General features: G+C 29.5%; 1 long non-coding RNA gene across 4 annotated transcripts in view; it reads right to left on the minus strand.

Moving 5' to 3' along the window:
* Positions 1-272: 272 nt before the first annotated feature.
* The window catches only part of LOC142329730 (uncharacterized), a 97,664-nt gene continuing 76,086 nt past the window's right edge, over positions 273-21,850 (minus strand). For 2 of the 4 annotated variants that reach the window (XR_012757577.1, XR_012757580.1), the window contains 2 exons: positions 5,084-5,194; positions 275-725 (listed from right to left, as the gene is read on the minus strand). This is a non-coding gene — a long non-coding RNA (uncharacterized LOC142329730). Of the gene's footprint in view, positions 726-5,083; positions 5,195-21,850 lie in introns of all 4 variants that reach the window. The other 2 variants (XR_012757579.1, XR_012757576.1) reach the window with 2 other exon arrangements.

Genomic DNA, 21,850 nt, shown 5'->3' on the forward strand with positions numbered 1-21,850 from the left:
AATTAGTTGATGATAAAAAATTATTTTACATGCTCTCGTCGCTTTTTAGGTCTGCATATCAAATTTGTCATCCAATTTTAAATGTAATCTTATAGCAAGTCTTTCCCAAAACCCATTTGATATAATAATGGATAATTTGACCAGGAATTTGCATGTGGACTATATTGGTCATACTGCTATTTTAAATGAGGGGTACCTAATTATTTTAACAAAATTTGTTTCCGATTTAAATAACTGTTGTATAATGTTTGACTTTTTAGTAAGCGGTATGTTATATATTTGATAATTTAAATTAATTCTATGAATAAATTTACTTCAAACAACTGTTCAAATACACATACAATTGGGAGTGAACAGATGCTATAAGTATGCAAGATATATGACTAACACTGTAGTAGTGGTAAGAATAATATTCTGCTTTTTATAGATTTTCTTTAAACTTTAAGGGACTTTCAAATGTAAACTAAACAATATGACTTCGTGCCCAACTTTCTCATCTCGACTCTTAGTGAACCAAAAGTAATCAAAGAATTTTATTGAGAAAATCTATTAATTCTCTGTGAAATTTTAAAAAATCTTAGGGAATTTCACGTATGGAATTAATAATAACTGTTCTTAACTTTATCTTTTTCCAGATATTGATTTTTATAAAAATTTACTAATTAATTAAATTTTTTATGTACCTGGGCATTTTATTTTAATCTCTGTTGGTGCATCACTTCTGTCTGAAAAATATACAAATAAAAACTTACTATAATTAAAAAACAATAGAACAATGTTAAAGCCTGACTGAAAATTATGATGTTAATTGTATTTTAATCCTAGCAATTTTCAAGAAAATTAGAATTTATGACTAAAGTATATATTTTATAAAGAATAATAATCTGCCGATTGGTGTGTTCTCAATCCAATATTTATAGGCACCCAATATGGTACAAAGCTAAAATTGATGTTTACGTTGCCACTGATTGTAATAATTACAAAAATTAAAAAAATATTAAGTTTTTTCAATAGGAAAAGAGCAGTAAACATTTTTCCAAAATTCTTACTTTAAATTTATGACTAGTGAAACGATAATACCTTCAAATGTAAAGGGTATACCCACACTCAACAGGTAGAAATAAAGTGGGAGGAGAGGTTTCAATGAAGTGTTGCACCTAAAATATTCACAAACAAAAGTTTCCTCGGGTATCTTTACCCGCAGCAGTAGAGTAAAGCAGTTCAGACAATTTTGATGCAATAAATTAAATATTAATTTATTGCATAGATATTATATTTATTAATAATATAAAATATAGTATATTTCCTCCTCTATGAATCATGAGACCTTGCCGTTGGTGAGGGGGCTTGAGTGCTCAGGGATACAGAGTAGCTGGACCGAAGGTGCAACCATATCGGAGAGGTATCTGTTGAGAGCCAGACTAAGGAATGATTCCTGAAAGAAGGCAGCAGCTCTTTCAGTAGTTGTTAGGGACGTGAGTCAGGACGACTTAAACGGCCGTATATACATCACTCAGTCTTCTGAGTACTGCGCAGCTGAAAGCAATGGAAAACTACAGCTGCTTTTTTTCCAAGAAAATGTGGCTCTCTGCATTTTCACATAGCAATAATGGAGGCGCCTTCCTTGGTAAAATATTCCGGAGGTAAAATAGTCCCCCGTTCGGATCTCCGGGTGGGGACTACTAAGGAAGGGGTCATCAGAAAATTAAAAAATAACACTCTACGAGTCGGAGCGTGGAATGTTAGAAGCTTGAAAAAGGTTGGTAGGCTAGAAAATTTAAAAAGGGAAATGGGTAGGACAAATGTGGATATAGTAGGAATTAGTGAGGTTCGGTGGGAAGAGGAAGGCGACTTTTGGTCAGGTGATTTTAGAGTAATTAACTCAGCGTCAAATAATGGGCAGGCAGGAGTAGGTTTCGTGATGAACAAGAAGATAGGGAGGAGAGTGGAGTATTTCAAAACGCATAGCGATAGAATCATTGTAATAAGGATAAAATCAAAACCTAAACCGATAACGATTGTTAACGTCTATATGCCTACAAGCGCCCATGATGATGATGAGGTAGAGTGTGTATACGAAGAGATTGATGAAGCAATTAAACACGTAAAAGGAGATGAAAATTTAATAATAGTTGGAGATTGGAATGCAACCATTGGAAAAGGCAAGGAAGGAAATATAGTGGGTGAATACGGGCTGGGCAAAAGGAATGAAAGAGGGGACCGACTTATAGAATTTTGCACGAAGTATAAATTAGTGATTGCCAACACCCAATTTAAAAATCATAATAGAAGAATATATTCTTGGAAAAAGCCAGGCAATACTGGAAGGTATCAGATAGATTATATCATGGTTAAGCAAAGATTTAGAAATCAACTCGTTGACTGCAAAACTTACCCTGGAGCAGACATTGATAGCGACCATAATTTGGTAATAATGAAATGTAGATTGGGGTTTAAAAACCTGAAGAAAAGGTGTCAGATGAATCGGTGGAATTTAGAGAAGCTTGAGGAAGAGGAGGTAAAGAAGATTTTTGAGGAGGACATCGCAAGAGGTCTGAGTAAAAAAGATAAGGTAGAAAATGTAGAAGAAGAATGGGAAAATGTTAAAAAGGAAATTCTTAAATCAGCAGAAGCAAACTTAGGCGGAATAAAGAGAACCGGTAGAAAACCTTGGGTTTCTGACGATATATTGCAGCTGATGGATGAACGTAGAAAATATAAGAATGCTAGTGATGAAGAAAGTAAAATGAACTATTGGAAATTAAGAAATGCTATAAACAGGAAGTGCAAACTGGTGAAAGAAGAGTGGATTAAAGAAAAGTGTTCAGAAGTGGAAAGAGAAATGAACATTGGTAAAATAGACGGAGCATACAGGAAAGTTAAGGAAAATTTTGGGGTACATAAATTAAAATCTAATAATGTGTTAAACAAAGATGGTACACCTATATATAATACGAAAGGTAAAGTCGATAGATGGGTGGAATATATTGAAGAGTTATACGGAGGAAATGAATTAGAAAATGGTGTTATAGAGGAAGAAGAGAAAGTTGAGGAGGATGAAATGGGAGAAACAATACTGAGATCTGAATTTAAGAGAGCATTAAAAGATTTAAATGGCAGAAAGGCTCCTGGAATAGACGGAATACCTGTAGAATTACTGCGCAGTGCAGGTGAGGAAGCGATTGATAGATTATACAAACTGGTGTGTAATATTTATGATAATGGGGAATTTCCATCAGACTTCAAAAAAAGTGTTATAGTTATGATACCAAAGAAAGCAGGGGCAGATAAATGTGAAGAATACAGAACAATTAGTTTAACTAGTCATGCATCAAAAATCTTAACTAGAATTTTATACAGAAGAATTGAGAGGAGAGTGGAAGAAGTGTTAGGAGAAGACCAATTTGGAAGGACCAAGGGAGTCCGACAAGGATGTTCCCTATCTCCGTTACTTTTTAATCTTTACATGGAACTAGCAGTTAATGATGTTAAAGAACAATTTAGATTCGGAGTAACAGTACAAGGTGAAAAGATAAAGATGCTACGATTTGCTGATGATATAGTAATTCTAGCCGAGAGTAAAAAGGATTTAGAAGAAACAATGAACGGCATAGATGAAGTCCTACGCAAAAACTATCGCATGAAAATAAACAAGAACAAAACAAAAGTAATGAAATGTAGTAGAAATAACAAAGATGGACCGCTGAATGTGAAAATAGGAGGAAAAAAGATTATGGAGGTAGAAGAATTTTGTTATTTGGGAAGTAAAATTACTAAAGATGGACGAAGCAGGAGCGATATAAAATGCCGAATAGCACAAGCTAAACGAGCCTTCAGTAAGAAATATAATTTGTTTACATCAAAAATTAATTTAAATGTCAGGAAAAGATTTTTGAAAGTGTATGTTTGGAGTGTCGCTTTATATGGAAGTGAAACTTGGACGATCGGAGTATATGAGAAGAAAAGATTAGAAGCTTTTGAAATGTGGTGCTATAGGAGAATGTTAAAAATCAGATGGGTGGATAAAGTGACAAATGAAGAGGTATTGCGGCAAATAGATGAAGAAAGAAGCATTTGGAAAAATATAGTTAAAAGAAGAGGCAGACTTATAGGCCACATACTAAGGCATCCTGGAATAGTCGCTTTAATATTGGAAGGACAGGTAGAAGGGAAAAATTGTGTAGGCAGGCCACGTTTGGAGTATGTAAAACAAATTGTTGGGGATGTAGGATGTAGAGGGTATACTGAAATGAAACGACTAGCACTAGATAGGGAATCTTGGAGAGCTGCATCAAACCAGTCAAATGACTGAAGACAAAAAAAAAAAAAATAGTATATTTATTAATACGCCAATAAAAAATAATTCCACATCAGTAATAACAACTGGTCTTATCTATAAATAAAAAAAAAGCTGACTTTCCCAAGGGAGAAAAAATACCTTGAATTATTCTCAGCAGGGCCTTGTTGTGATCACTACAACCCAAAATTAAATTTAAATACAATTGGACCCCACAAAAATTCATAGTCTCACGCAACTGGTAATTTTACCCTTCCTAAAACTAATAAAATGATGGTGAAAATTATAATGAAACGGGAAATATTGGCAATGCTTTATCCTGATTATTTCTAAAATCAAATGAATGCATCTCCAACAATATTCATGCGCATACTCAATTAGTATAAATATTAAAACCATTATAAGTATGTCATCATTAAATCATGTAAAAAATTAGCAATTACAAAAGCAAAATTAATTTAACAAAATCTCAAGGATAAGCAAAATTGAAAAAAAATATATATATAACAAATAAATTGGACTAATATGTGTTTAAAGTGTATCAGTGGTGATTCATTCCACTGATAACTTAACAATTTTTTTTTGCCCACACACTCACACACACAATGCAGTCTATGAAACCATGCCTTAAGAAGGAAAAATCTTTTTCTGGTTTCCACCGTTGCTGACAGAACACAAAATTATATAATTGTTGACGGTAAAATCTACCTTCTATCATAAATATGGAATTGATTTTTCAAAGCTGTTATTCTGAAATGTTATTAAATAAATAATAAGAGTTCTTACCTTTAACGTTATTCCAGATGTTGATTCTTTTTTATGATCATTTACTAATTACTTAAATTCTTTATATACCTGGGCATGTTATTTTAATCTCTGTTGGTGCATCACTTCTGTCTGGAAAATATAAAAATAAAAATTTACTATAATTAAAAAACAATAGAACAATGTTAAAGCATGAAGGAAAATTATGATGTTAATTATATTTTAAACTTAACAATTTTCAATAAAATTAGAGTTTACAACTAAAGTATGTACTAATAAACAATAATAATCTGCCGATTGGTGTGTTCTCAATCCACTATTTATAGGCACCCAATATGATATAAAATATGAATATGATATAAAATTGATGTTTACATTCCACCTGATCGTAATGGTTACAAAAAAAAAAAAAAAAAATATTGAGTTTTTTCAATAGGAAAAGAGTTGTATACGTTTTTCCAAAACTCTTTATTTATCAATTAGTCTGAATAATTCAAAATTAATTTTTATTTATTTATTATAATTGAAATACTAATTGCAATATAGTTAATCAGAATGTATTTGCTTTAAAAAATTAGTCTAAAAAAAATTCTTGAAAATTACATAGCCATTTATTTACAAAAATGATTGTTTACATCAGATTGTAAAAATTTGAAAAACTTAATCTTTTCCTTGCATTTAAAAAAAAAAAAGTAATTCACTTGTTATTCAAGTTGAATTAATTTAAAAATATCAGCTGGTTTGAGAGAGTTGAGCTTAGAAAAGATTCACATATTTCCACCATAGATGGTTTGAAAATAATGATAATATAAAAATCACAAACAATTGGTATTGATAAAAAAAACAGTAATTATATAATTATAAAAGTACAAAAAGATTACAAATCTGGAATTAATAGTTTATTTTTGTAAACTTTCCTAAAGGCGATAAAACTTCCTAACTGTCAATAATAGACACTAAACATACTCAAAATTTTAATTTTTGAGAGGAATTTCCGAACCCTTTGAAACAAAATCTATAGTGAGGCAACGTGATGGTCTCTTCACTAATATTGTTCAACTGCACTCTGGAAAAGTTTACTGAGAAATAGAATAGGATAATACAAATACTTAATAAAAATGGGGCACAACATCTATATGTTTAAATGTAAACATTTTAGCATCTGCTGATGATTTGGTAACGTTGGCAATAGACATTAAAGAATTCAAGAATTAGAAAAATGTGCAAACAAAATCAAGCTGCAAATTTCATATAATTGATTCCAATAATAAAAGTAGAATCCAAACCATGAAAATTTCAGAATAAGAATCAATCAAATAGGTACAAAAATTTAAACATTTAGGTGAAATAATTACGCTGAATGTTTTTAAAAAGAAGAAGTAAAAGCCAGACACAAAAAATGAAAGTGGCTTTCAAAAAAATAAAAAATTCTTATTCAAAAACCCATAATTAAGACACTAAGAAACATAGTTTTAGAGAAGTATTGTGTGGTATGTAAGGTCTACAAAATTTTTAAGGAAAAATCTAGTACAGTTAAAAAAATAATTTTAAGAAAACTCTACGGTCTAAACTCAAGGATAATTCTTATAAATTAAGCAAATTAGAAGAAATTTACAGAAATTTTGAAATGTTATAATTTAGAAAAAGAACTCAAACTTTATAGTTACTTAAATTGAATGGATGATACTAAATTAACAATTTTTTTTATAAAAGGAAATCCTAAATAATTATGTTTAATGTTTTTAAACTAGTCTGTTTCAGATTAATAAAAATCTTTCTTCCAAATGTCTTATGCAGCTAATTAATTAATTTATTAACAGCACATAACAATTCACAAAAATACAATATATATATATTTTACCTCATTCCTACAAGAAGAAACAGATTTAAAATGGAGCTTCAAAAGTCTTTTGCAAGAAAAATTTTATCAATTTGAATATAATTTAATAACATATGTATTATTTCTTTTTTTTTTGTTATGCTGTTAAATGAATAAATATATACTGTACTATGCTTTTCACATTTGTATAACAAATTTGAGTTTATTAATAAAAAATTTTGAAGGTGTAATTTAAATCATTTGTCTCAGGTAGTAAATGTTTACGTGTTTCTTTATGTACAAATGTTAAACACTTTAAGCAAACCATTAAAATAGACAGCTAGAATGGAGAAATCATTAATTAGCTACTTAATATTCAGCAGGAATAACCAATATGCAACTGATCATTTTGAATAAAATCTTTAATTTTGTGATTAGAACTGATAACAAGAAAATAATGCAAAGTAACTTAGTTGATGAACACAAAAAAAATAATATTAAAACAGTAAAAAAAGTTTCCAAAAATTTAGGTCTAAATTACAGTTTGGTTCAAATTAACTATAAATGTTAACGTCATAATCACTTATATTTTTAATTTACCTAGTATACCTCTTTATTTATCACAATTTATCAAGTACACCTCTACAAATACTTAATGTGTAAAGCCGCCTTCAAAAACTCACTTTAATATTATATACAGTAATTCAACAAAATTAATTAAATGCCATTACTTACATTTTTCATCCACTTATTTAGAACAGATTAAATATGTATAAATCATTACACACTTTTAGTACGTGGAGCAAGGGTAAAAAATGTTATTTCACTATTCACAGAAACCAATCAGTAGATCTATAAAATAATTTGTCGTAGTAAGCATTGGCGACCTAAACCAACAGACAAACCGACGCCACTAAATTACTTAAATAACAGCTACTAACGTAACGTTTGAAAGGACGCTATCTTTGCATCAATATTAAACCAATCCTTTACTGCCGACATTTTGATTTTTAAAGTCTACGCGGGAAACAAGTCAATTGTAAATCTTTTGAATGTAACGTTAACTAAATGTATTAAAACCAATATTATTTTGTAACTTATAAAACACCAAATAAAAAATAAAAAATAAATTAAAATACTATCTATATTTATAATATATTATTAATTCACACGAATTCATAATTTTTTTTTTTAATACACTTCTTAATTTAAGTAAAGGAAGCAATGTGTTCGTGAAAAATTTCGGTTTTCAGATTTAAGCGGACATATCCATTTTAACCATCTTTGAATTCATTTTGACTACTTTCGGCGTGAAGTCAGTATGTACGTTTGTATCTCGCATAATTCAAAACTGATTAGCCGTATCATGATGAAAGTAACAAGGTGTAGCATTGCGCACAGTATTCGGCGCGCATGCGTATACGCTCGTCCCAAAATCTCATTTCTACCGGGTTATTTGAACATATAAGTAAGGGATTTTGGGACAAAAGTTTTTAGTTGTACAAAAATTTTGCAAAATTTTAAATACATGATAATGATTAAACGAGCTAACAATCGAATATTTATGAATGATTATTCACTTTCAATATGAATTAGTATTATTTGGTACTGATAAAGTTGTAATATTATTAAAAATAATAAAAAAATTTTTTTTTAATAATCCTTAATAAAAATAAATATTTTATACAAGTCTATTGATTCTTAAGAGTATTGAAATTGATTGTTAATTAAGATAAAATTCAAAATAATGAATGAAAAGTGCAACTGACACAGTGATCTTATGAAGTGCAACTGACACTTCGTGTCAGTGCAAACTGACATTCTTCGTGTAGCGTGTGTGGCTCTATGGTAACGACTCCTTTTTTTATTCGTGGGGTTCGGTATCGAATCACCGATAATTTTTTTTTATGCTCATAAAATATTTTTTTTACTAATATTATTTTTCATTTATTATGTGAAACTATTTAATGCTGTTAAAATGGAAAATCAACTAAATGGGAGATAACTTATTTCAAAATTTTATAACTAAAGATCTGATATTATTTATTTTGGTCAATCTTCGGAATTTATGATTTTTTATTTTAATTAAAAATATTATCGCAAAACAATTTTTAAAAGAAATTGCTTTTAATAATCTAATTTACACGGGAAAATGAGATATTACTTATTTTTTTTTACGGATACCAAAATGAATATTACTTTATAATACTGAAATAAAAATAAAATAAAAAGTTGTTGTTGAGTGAAAAATAATTTTATATTCAATAAACATATTTTTCTAATGAGTCAAATGAAATGCAAGGGATTTTCTAGGTAAACCATTTTAAACCACGTGCAATAAAGACAACAATTACAAAAGGGTCGGTTTTGGTTTTTATGTTAATAAAAACTATTTTATTTTCTGTTTCATATAAAATGTTTCCATTATATTTTCATTTTGAATTAAAATAATTAAAGTTAATTATTTTCTGAACCGCTTTGTATCTAATAGTACATTAATAATTAATTCAAGGTAAATTGTTTATTAAGAAAAATTATTAGAAATTATTATATTGTTAAGAAATAAACGAAATTAATCATTCAGATCATAATTCTCGACTCCAAATACAATCAATTAAATTTTATATAAAATAAACAAAAAAGCCTACACTCCACATTTATTTAGAAGTGCGTGCACACGCACACGTGAGTACGGCACTTCCTATTTATAAATATTAGAGTAAAAATCCACATTTCGACGCCAGTTTTCATATACGTCAATAAATTTTATTCTTTTATGTTTCAAAAGTTTGTTTATTTTTGATAATTCTGCCTTTAATCACATTGATGTCTTGCTTCTGTTAGTGCGCCAACCGCATAAACGAATTTAAACATCATGGCGGGAAAAGGATTTTGGGACGAGCCACTGCGCAACGCTGGATAGAATTTAAAATTCCTTAGTCTGGCTCTCAACAGATACCTCTCCAATATGGTTGCAGCTATTCTGTATCACTGAGCACTCAAGCCCCCTCACCAACGGCAAGGTCTCATAATTCAGAGAGTAGGAGGAGTAAACCAGTATCACAAAGTAAAAAATATTATTTGCTTACATCAGTAACCACTTAACAGCCATAATAAAAAAATAAATAAATGCATTGTCAGACGATCAGCTCTGTGAATCTGACAACGTTGATTTTGTTGTCCTTGGATGGGATTGCAAGAAAATAAACAGTAATATAAAATTCAACTAACATGTTTTCAAACACTTGCTGAAGATCACATATTGCTCGATGAAAACCGGCATACACACTACCTAAATTAGTTTCACGTACAAACTGCTGACACATCATAATTTGTAATAACAAATGATGTGATGTGAAATGGTATGCTGAAGATGGGTCATCTGAATGATGCTGAAGATGGCAGCTGAAGATGCTATGCTGATGGGTATGCGAGCACCTCTTACGAGGTGCTCGCATACCCATCTTCAGCATCAACTGGTAACAAACGAAGTGTCCCTGGGGCACTGTTTTTGGAGGTGCAATTGTGTGCTATTATATAATATCTCTCCAGACAATTTTATGATTTTTAAAATCCAAACTGGGTATTGTAACTATGTTGAAGGCTAACTTTTGCATACTACAGGTACAATCTCGATTTAAGAGCTCATGAATTTTTCGTCACCAATTGTGTATGCATCCACATTAGTTACTATTATTCTATCTTTTGTAATTTAGTTTCTTTTTCAGGATTCTGTAGAGCCTGAATACTATAATTTTTATTTACCGGTATTACTCTCACAACCATGAAGATAATGTACACTGTAGAATCCAGGGAGTGGAGCTCTCTGGGTAGATGGGAATAGCTACTGAAGCAAGCTTTGCGGCCACAGGGTAGGCCTCATAGCCCCAGGAAGCTCGAGGAGCCCCTGAGTTGGCTCTGGGATTTGCCTGGGCTGAACTGAGCCTCAAGGGTCCAGGTTCTGGCTAAATGGCTAGTTACTTTATACTTTACATACTCATATAATTAAATATAAGCTGTTTTTTCTTTTAATATGGACTCATTTTAAATTCTCTGGTTTTCTTTTTCAGTTGGATCGACTTATTTTTCCCTGAATTATAACTTCAAAAAGCTTTTTACTGTTCAGATATTATCTATTAAAGATTATGTTTATTAACAGAAATAACAGAAGAAGTAAAAGTAATACTGCTTATCAGTATTCTTTATGCCTGATTTAGTTAAAATGAATGAGTGTCAACTGCAGACCACAGTTATTTCAGCTGGAACTTGTCATTCGTACATTTTGAAAATCTATTCACAAAAAAAATGTCTCTAGAATAAACAAAATAACCTAGGAAAATGACTCTGAATATCCTAGGTAACATCCTAGGAAAATGGGCTGCAAAATTATGCAGTCTGACAATTTTGTGCTTGTTTTTTCTTCCTTTACTAATTGTGAATTTAAAATAATTAATTATTATTTCTATTTTTAGTAACACAAGTGCAAAATCTTAAGATTATATAATTTTACGATCCACTTACACAATTTCACCTGTTACAGATGAAATTGTTTAAGTGAATCTAAACAAATGTAAGTAAAAATGTTTGTCGATTAATCTGAACAAATAATTCTGTTCATAATAAGAGGCTTAATTTAAATTTAATAAAACAAATATCTATTATAGTATTAGGGGCTATTAATGATAAGAAGTTAGAAGGCTGTTCTTTTGGATTTTCAAAGTTAATTATTTAGTAGAAGGTGTTATTGAGTACACATATACCAAATTTTATTAAATTATTCCAATCATTCTTAAGATATAAATTTTTATTGAAAAAAAAAAAAAAATTGTAGAAAGAGGGAAAATTAAGTGATTTGGATTATTTTTCCACATGAACTTTTTTAAATTTTGATGTGAATCAGTCCCTTAAATTTTTCTGATACCACCCACAACACTCTTCATAAAAGAATAACTGTTTATACATGAAATAAAAGTAAGACAAATTTATGAAGATGCTAAATATATCAAATAAATACAGAATACCAATTTAGGTCCACAAAAATTCATCTGGTTTCAATAGTGAAGAACTAAAATGTTGGCTTGACTTTGCATATCAATCTAGGCAGATAATGTTTTAATTATATTATGACAATTTTATTATATTACATAGCAATATGATAATAATAATTAATAGTGTAATGATTACATATTTGAATAAATGCAACACAAAAAATATACTACTTTTCTTTTGCTTTTTACCATTCTGAATGGGAAGTTTTCTAAATAAAATAAGTGAAATTTGATTGCTTTCTTGTGCTGTGAGTAGATGTCAAAAATGTAAAGTTGAATGGGAGCATTTTTTTTGATTGGCCAACTTTACTTTTTTGACATCCACTCACAGAACAGTCAATCAAAAATTAACCAATCAATTCTCACTTTTTTTTCGGAAGCTGTTAGTTCGTGGAACTCATGGAAAATGTGGAACGTGGAAAAGGCAAGGAAGGAAATATAGTGGGTGAATACGGGCTGGGCAAAAGGAATGAAAGAGGAGATTAACTTATAGAGTCTATCAAAGACTCTATCTAAAATTATACTTTGTTGCCCCAAAATATAATTTAGTAATTGCAAACACCCAATTTAAAAATCATAATAGAAGAATATACACTTGGAAAAAGCCAGGCGATACTGCAAGGTATCAGAAAGATTATATCATGGTTAAGCAAAGATTAAGAAATCAACTCGTTAACTGCAAAACTTACCCTAGAGCAGACATTGATAGTGACCATAATTTGGTGATAATGAAATGTAGATTGGGGATTAAAAAACCTGTAGAAAAGGTGTCAGATGAATCGGTGGAATTTAGAGAAGCTTGAGGAAGAGGAGGTAAAGAAGATTTCAAGGATGACATCGCAAGAGGTCGTAGAGAAAAAAGTTAAAGTAGAAAATGTAGAAGAAGAATGGGAGAATGTTGAAAAGGAAATTCTTAAATCAGCAGAAGTGAACTTAGGCAGAACAAATAGAACTGGTAGAAAACCTTGGGTTTCAGACGATATATTGCAGCTGATGGATGAACATAGAAAATATAAGAATGCTAGTGATGAAGAAAGTAAAAGAAACTATCGGCAATTAAGAAATACTATAAACAGGAAGTGAAAACTAGCGAAAGAAGAGTGGATTAAAGAAAAGTGTTCAGAAGTGGAAAGAGAAATGAACATTGGTAAAATAGACAGAGCATACAGGAAATTTAAGGAAAATTTTGGGGTACATTAATTAAAATCTAATAATGTGTTAAACAAAAATGGTACACCGATTTATAATACGATAGGTAAGTCAATAGGTGGGTGGAATATATTGAAGAGTTATATGGAGGAAATGAATTAGAAAATGGTGTTATAGAGGAAGTTGATGATGAAATGGGAGAAACAATACTGAGACCTGAAGTTAAGAGAGCATCAAAAGATTTGAATGGCAGAAAGGCTCCTGGAATAGACGGAATAACTGTAGAATTACTGCGCAGTGCAGGTGAGGAAGTGACTAATAGATTATACAAACTGGTGTGTAATATTTATGAAAAAGGGGAAGTTGTGTCAGACTTCAAAAAAAGTGTTGTAGTCATGATACCAAAGAAAGCAGGGACAGATAAATGTGAATACAGAACAATTAATTTAACTAGTCATGCATAAAAAATCTTAACTAGAATTCTATACAGAAGAAGTGAGAGGAGAGTGGAAGAAGTATTAGGAGAACACCAATTTGGTTTTAGAAAAAGTATAGGGACAAGGGAAGCAATTTTAAGGCTCAGTTTAATAGTAGAAGGAAGATTAAAGAAAAACAAACCAACATACTTGGCATTTTAAAAAAATTAGGGTTCAAATACAGAGATAGAAGACAAATTGCTATCATTTACATGAACCAAACAGCAACAGTAATAACTGAAGAACATAAGAAAGAAGTCGTAATAAGAAAGGGAGTCCGACAAGGATGTTCCCTATCCCCATTACTTTTTAATCTTTACATGGAACTAGCAGTTAATGATGTTAAAGAACAATTTAGATTCGGAGTAACAGTAAAAGGTGAAAAGAAAAAGATGCTACGATTTGCTGTTTTTTAAACTATAACTTAAATTAAAACTTTTTTTTTAAACTATAACAGAAAGTGGCTTCTTCAAAACAAAAAAAAATATAGTACATTTAATAACTAATTCAGAGTTGTATCTTACTGTGACAATGTCTTATCTGTTCAAGCAGCGTCTTCACGAAAAGAATTCACATTAACTGAAGCCAATTAAGTAACAGAACCACCTATGACCTCACCCATTTATGTTCCATTTACTTCTGCTGGATTATGTAATTCTATGATAGTTTATGATAAAACCATCATGATGTATTATTTATAAATATTATATTCAATCAAAAAGCGAAATTAACACAATAAAAAACAGTAGTTTTGCCTGAAGTCTTATACTGTTCGAAAGGCCTACGGAATTTCTTAGGAAAAAATAATAAAAGTTGTAAATATACAAATATGTAAATAGAGCAAATAACACACTTTTAGGCAGTAAAATAAGATAAGAAATCCAGAAAGAAAAACAACAGAAAGTTTAGAAATTGAATTACAATGTTACAAATTAAAGTTGATGATTTTGTACCTAACTAAAAAAAATTGGTTTAAAATATTCGTTCTCAAAGTGGGTGATAATGCTCCCTTGTAAGCACTGGAGGCAATCTGGGGGCTTACAGAAAATTGGGGGTGTTCAGGCAGTCTACAAAGGCGATGACCGATTAAAAAAAAGGCAAAAATTATGTTTTCCTGATATTTCAAACTAAATACCTACCTACTACACTAGTAGAAAAATTTTTCAATTGAAGGCTTTGTTTAAATATTGTATTGTTATCACTATTTAATTATTGTTAATATGCTATCACTATTGTTATATAACTATACACAATTAAAATTTTTCTGAAAGCAATTTTAATAAAAATACTTCTAAATATGATTAAATATGTGTTTTCATTGCTCATTTAAAATGTTAAGTTTCAACTCAGAAATAAGATATGCCACATTTAAAAACTAATTGCAATTATTATTTTTAATAGATGGTAAGTTTAAAAATATTGGGGGCACTAGAAAAGTTTTGATTTTCAATATGGGCGGTGGGTGAAAATTTTGAGAATCAATGGTTTAAAAACACATTACTATAAGATTACTACACCATATAAAGGAAGAATCATGAATATTTTCACTGTACAAATGGGCTAGCCAGGGGTTTGTTAAGACCTTCATCATTTGGCCACTAGCATTTTACTTTATAATCTTCAATTTCCAGCATCTTACTCTGCACAATGTTGTGGAATAATCAAACTGTAAGGAGTTGTAGTAGGGTATCATCTTACCCAAACCTCCCACCCACTGCTGAGTTGGTTATAATTTAGTAACGAAAAGAATGATCTAGTATAAAAAATATGACAAGATATAATGTTAAGAATTAATTAACATGTAATACTAATTAAACACACTGAGATCAAAAGATAAGTAGAATTTTGGAGAAGTTTTTAAACATAACTTGAGCTTATTATCACAAATAAAAATACATTTTGAATTGTTTTGTAAAAGAGAAAAATTAAAATTTGTTTTAAATCAATTTAAGAAAATTATTTTCCTTGCAGAAAAACTGATTCATTAACTTCTTCCATTTTCCTTTAAAAATCTGAATTCTAGTTTTAATTCTCTAAATACATTTGTTTTTCATTTACTTTTAATTGAGTCCATGTTAGGTTTAAAGTTTGATTACCAGTATCAGATTAATGAAAGAAACTCTTTCTTCCAAAATGCCTTATGCAGCTAATTATTATGTCATTCCTATTTACTCCAGGAAGGTGCCAATAATTAGCTACACATGACTTGGGAGAAAAATTACATTAATCTGAAACTCAATTATTAATAATTTTAGTTTTATGTCATTTTTTGTCATGCTGTTCAATGAATAAATCCACTATGCATTTCGCAATAGCATTATTACAAATTTGAGTTTATAAACAAAAGTTTTTGAGGCTTACATTATCATTAGTGTGAGGAAGTAAATGTTTAATCAAACCATTGGAATAGATAGCTAGGATGGGTAAATCATTACTTTTTATTCAACAGCAATGTACCAGTATGCCTTAACAACATTGAAACTAATTAGCATGGAAATTAGAACTAACAAGCATGAATAATAAAATGTAACTTTGTTCACGAGCACAAAAAATATTATAACATTAAAAAAGTTTCAGATAAGATACACAAATGTTAGGTCTAAATTAACTATAACCATAACATCCTAAAAATTACTCATAGTTTTAAGACAATTAGTATAAAGTACAACTGTATATAATTAATGTAAAACGAGTTCAGAAACTCACATTCATATTATGTACAATTAAGAAAATTAACTATATGTCACTACTTACTTTTTTTAGTAGAGGACAAAGGTGCAAAATAGCATCATTTCATTATTCGCAGAAACCAATTGGTAGAACTATCAAAATAATTCTCTTAATAAGTATTCAAGTAAGATTATCTAGACTAAAAAATTAATCTACATCGTTAAATTGAATAATAATCGTTAAAGGTACCACTAGAAAAGACGCTACACAACCATGTCGGATGATGTATTAACGCGTTCTCACGTTGCTTACGAGATGTAAAAAACAACCTTAATCTGCCGACATTTTTGATGGGCATTTTAAAATCTACGCGGGAAACAGATCAGGTAAAAGTTATAAATGTATTATAAACAATATTATTCTGGAACTTATCAAAACCTAATAAAGAAGATAGATTAAATTAAAATACTATACTTACATTATTTATTCACACGAATATATTATTATTTTTTTTTTTTTATCCACTATCAGAGTTTAGATTACTATTACACTGATAAACATAATTTTTGTTTCCTAATGTTTGATACATGATTTTAAAAAGTTTTTTGATGCTGAAAACTAATATTAACTCAGAATCTATCAGCCACATTGTTTTTTAAATTTTAATTTTAATTAAAGGATTTTTTTTCATTTTTCAACAAATAGTTGTAAGCATATTACAACTAATACTGGACAAAGAATTAAATCATATCATAGTCACACATTACTACATATATATACCTATGGTTTGATGTGAACCAAAGGATCATGTAACCAACTATTACTTTTGTTTAACAAGTGTGGAATTTCTAAAAAATCTAAATATACTGTAAAATAAGCTTCATTGCAATCTGCAATCAGGCCTGTACCTCACAGTGAAATTATTCCAGTTACTGAGCCACCTGTGAATGTATGTTTCGAAAGCAGTGATGAAGAACCAGGTTACACTGCAGAAGACAACAATAATATTGATTTGAGTTATCTTCCAATAAGCCACATCTTGTATCACAAGGTAAATTAAATGATTTGATTAGGGATTTAAATTTATCAAAAGATCAAGCTGAACTGTTAGGGTCAAGACTGCAAGGTTGGAATTTACTTTAAAAAAATACAAAAATTTTAGGTTTTGACTTTAGGCTATACTAAAACTATACTACTAAAAAATTTTAGGCTATATTAAGTACATGTGTTTTCTTTGCGAATGGGATAACCGAGCTACAGATAAACAATATGTTACCAAAGAGTGGAAGAAATGAGACAACTAAACTCCAAATGGAAACAATATTATAACCTCCTCTTCATATCAAGCTAGGAGTCATGAAAAATTTTGTAAAAGCACTGAAGAAGGCTAGAACTGGATTTTTGTACATCAGGCAAAAATTTCCAAATGTAAGTGAAGGAAAATTTGTTGGTCCTCAAATAAGAGAGTCGGTTAAAGATGATGTATTTAAGTCTATATTAAATAATGTAGAAAGTGCAGCTTGGGCTTCATTTAAAGATATTTGCAAAAATTTTCTCGACAAACAAAAATTCAAGAATTACCACAATATTGTTAATCAACTTCTTACTTCATACAGAGCTATGGGATGTAATACGTCTTTGAAGATACATTTCCTCCATTCACATCTGGATTTTTCCTGGACAACCTCGGAGATGTAAGTGACGAACACAGTGAATGTTTTCACAAAGACATTTAGGTGAAGGAAAGTATAAAGGGAAATGGAATACTAACATGCTAGCTGATTACTATTGGACATTAATCCAGGATGTGTCTGAGGCTATTTATACAAGAAAAAGCATCAGCGAAATTATTCTAACACAGGTATGGCCATGCAAAATTATAAATTTTACACAGTTTAACAAAATGTATTTATAACAAAGGTATTCATTATGTAATTTCACAGCCGATGGTATCTAATGACATAATGCGCTAGCATTTCACATCTTTTTACGAAGTAAAGGAAGTAAAAAATTACGGTTTTCAGATTTCAACAGAAATATCCATTTCCACCATCCCTGAATTCATTTTGATTAGTTTCGGCATGACATCTGTATGTACATATGTATATATCTCGCATAACTCGAAAACAGACATAGAATGATGAAATTTTGGATTAAGGACTGTTGTAACATCTAGTTGTGCACCTTGCCTTTTGATTGCAATAGACTGAACCAAGTGTCCAAAAAAAATCCCAAATTCCAAAGAAATTTGGATTTTTTCTTAACTGCAGTAATAAGTCCTCATTGAGAGTTTTTCAATGATATATCATTGGTACTTATTTTCATTGGTTCCAGAGTTATACCTAAATAAAATTTTGATTAATGAAGTATGTGGATCTTATAGAGGAAGGCACATCGATCGGTTCAATCAGACTTCATCTCTCTTTTTTTTTTAACTTTTTTTTGTAATTTTTTTAAAATTAAAAAAAAATATATTAATAATCTGTTAACCTCTGAATATAAAAAAAAATTATGATAAATAATTATTCAATAATAATAATAAAAAATATGAAAAAATATCAGAATTTATTAATGAAATAAAATTTTATGTACTTTCTATTAAAAAGAAAATATGTATATGTAATTTAATACAAGGAAATCATGTGTTGTCCACATCAGATTTTTTATATTATAACAATACTTTTAAAAACTATTTTCAATATAATTTATTTAAAAATGTATTTTTAATGTAATTAATTTTTTTTCACAAAAAATGTTTTAATTTTGCTTTGATTAGAACTGCATTATCTTAAATGAATTTCAATGGTTTTCTGAGAAAAATAAATTACGACTATAAAAGGTAAACAGGTATACTACTATAACTGGCCTCTGTGGTAGCGTCTCTGCATTTCATCTGGAGGTCCCAGTTCGAATCCCGATCAGGCATGACATTTTCACACATGCTAAAATCATTCATCCATTCTTCTGAAGCAATACCTAACATGGTTAAAAAAAAAGTATGTTGCTTTCCAAGCTGTTAACTGCAACTTGTGAATGGAAATGATTTTACAGCCTAGGAACTCTTTATAACCGTATTTGAAAATATATAAAGTTTCATATCATAAGTAAATATCCTCAATGAATCGGGAGCTAAAAAAAAAATTAGATGTTCTGAAACTTTTTCAAAATTTCGTAATTCAAAAACAAATTTAAATTTCTCAGTGAACAAAACCTATCCATATTTAATTTATTTTTTAGTAAAAACATTACTTAAATGATGACAATCTCTCATCGTTTAAAACTGGTATATAATCGTGTATCTTAAACATACCTAATTCAAGGCGTTCTGAACGATTAAATAATACTTGGACAACCGCACATGGTTATTCATTCCAAAATTGCTATACCTATTTTGGAGAAACTATTTGAAAGTTATTTTGCACAAAATTTGTTTTTTTTTAACAATTTTTTTTTATAAATCTTATTGTGCGCAATATTTTATTAACCCTGCCCTTTGAAACTACTAAGTGCGATATTACACCCGAAAACAGTCTTTATTCTGTCATTGTATAGTCACTAAATTAGTGATTATTCAAATATTCCATTTTAACTAATACAATTGTTAAATTTTAAAACGATAACCAGATTGATAAATAAATTACAGTGTTGATTCTTGTGTTAAAAAAAAAAAAGTTTCAAAATAAAGGTATGTTGCAAAAGGGCTTTGAATCCCAATCAGGTTCAATATTTTTACATCTTAAAAATTTATTTCATAATTAAAGAGAAAAAGATAACTGGATATTAATATGTTGTCAATTCAAATAGATTATGAATATTTGTTTTAGTAATGCGTGATGACAATAAAAGTTCCTTGGTGCACTACCTGGCCAGCATCTCGTTGCTAGACATGGTTGTTATGTAACGCTTCCTCACTCCAACCAACTCTCTTTTTCTGTTTAGCCTCCATAACCACCATAGGCATTACTTCAGAGGATGATATGTATGAATGCAAGTGAAGTGTAGTCTTGTACAATCTCAGGTCGACCATTGCTGCGATGTGTGGTTAATTGAAATCCAACCACCAAAGAATACTACCGGCATCCATGATCTAGTATTCAAATCTGTATATATAAGTAACAAACTGCCTTTACTAAGATTTGAACCTTAGAACTCTTGACTTTGAAATCAGCTGACTTAAACCATCTACAAATGTTCAAGGTTAAGACAGTCTACCGCTGTAACATTGTTAGGTAACTTTAATGTGGCAGGTTTTGTACAGGAAAATCTAGGAAATGTTTCTTTTCTAAATGTTATCATACATATAAATGTTAAAAATGCTGCTGCTCACCTTACAAATTGTAAGGCGGTATTGTTTTCTACAGATTGTGATCTTTTACAATCAAGTAATTTGTTAAACTGTTGCGGTAATTCTCACAATTTAGGTTTTTCTAATCTTACAAATATTAGTATTAATATTGTTTATGGTGAAATTTTTCATAGTGATAAGTATAACTTACCTTCAGAGATAACGTTACCTAAAATTTTGAATTCTAATCTTATATCTGATCAATACATACCAGATTATAAAAAGATACATTTTTTAAGATTCAACATATAATAAATGTGGGTTTGATTGTAAATAATATTTATTTTTTACATCATCACATAAGTATGAAGCTTGTGTGTGGAACATGGAAATGGAATTTTATGGTGTATAAAAATGTCACGCCTGACTGGGATTTGATATTGATCATGATACAGAAATTTTTACTGAGGAATTGCGACTATGTATTAATAATATTGTTTACTGTCATGTACCAAAAGTACATATACAAAAAATATTTTCAAAGCGGTCCTCTAGTGAACATATTATAGCAATTATTAATAAAAAATAGTTCCTTAATCTTCAAAAACAATATAAATCTACTTTAAAATTAAATAAAAATAAAATTCTTTCAGTATGTGATAAGGTGGGTAAAATGAGGGTGTTGAAGTGGCAAGATAAACGAGATGTCTTGTGTTTGACAACAAAATTAGAATGCGTAAAAGTAGTACAGAAAGGAAAGAAGACAATGGTCCCAAACATTGTCAATGATTATATTTTTAGACAGAGTTGATAGGGTGTATGAAATGCTGAGCGTATACACACTTGAAAGAAAAAGATAAAAAGGGAGAATAAAAGCAGTTCTACCAACTTTTAAATTTATATAGACTATTTTCAACAACAATTGTATTAATTATACAAGGGCTTTTGGATTATTCCTCCATCATCAGGGATTATTAATTAATTATGAATTTTATAGTTGTGAATATAAATTTTTATAATTAATTAAATCAAAGATAAAAATTAAAGTGATTATGTTCATAACTGTTATGAAATACACATTGAATCACTTAGCCAATCCAATGGTTATTAATTATTGTATAATTTGCTTAAATAGTATATTGTTATAAAATCTGATTTGTTCCTTTATTAGTTTATTATTACTCAGATATATATATGAAATTTCGCTAATATACTAGTGTTATGAAAATTATTGGTGTATTCCAATATTTCAGTAAATACATTTGGGTTGTAATTTTGTCCATTGGGTTGTAATGCTCCAGTTTTTAAAATTTTTCTATTAGCCTCATATTGTGAGGAACA

The sequence above is a fragment of the Lycorma delicatula genome, chromosome 9 (genome assembly GCF_047948215.1).
Source record: "Lycorma delicatula isolate Av1 chromosome 9, ASM4794821v1, whole genome shotgun sequence".
NCBI lineage: Eukaryota > Metazoa > Arthropoda > Insecta > Hemiptera > Fulgoridae > Lycorma > Lycorma delicatula.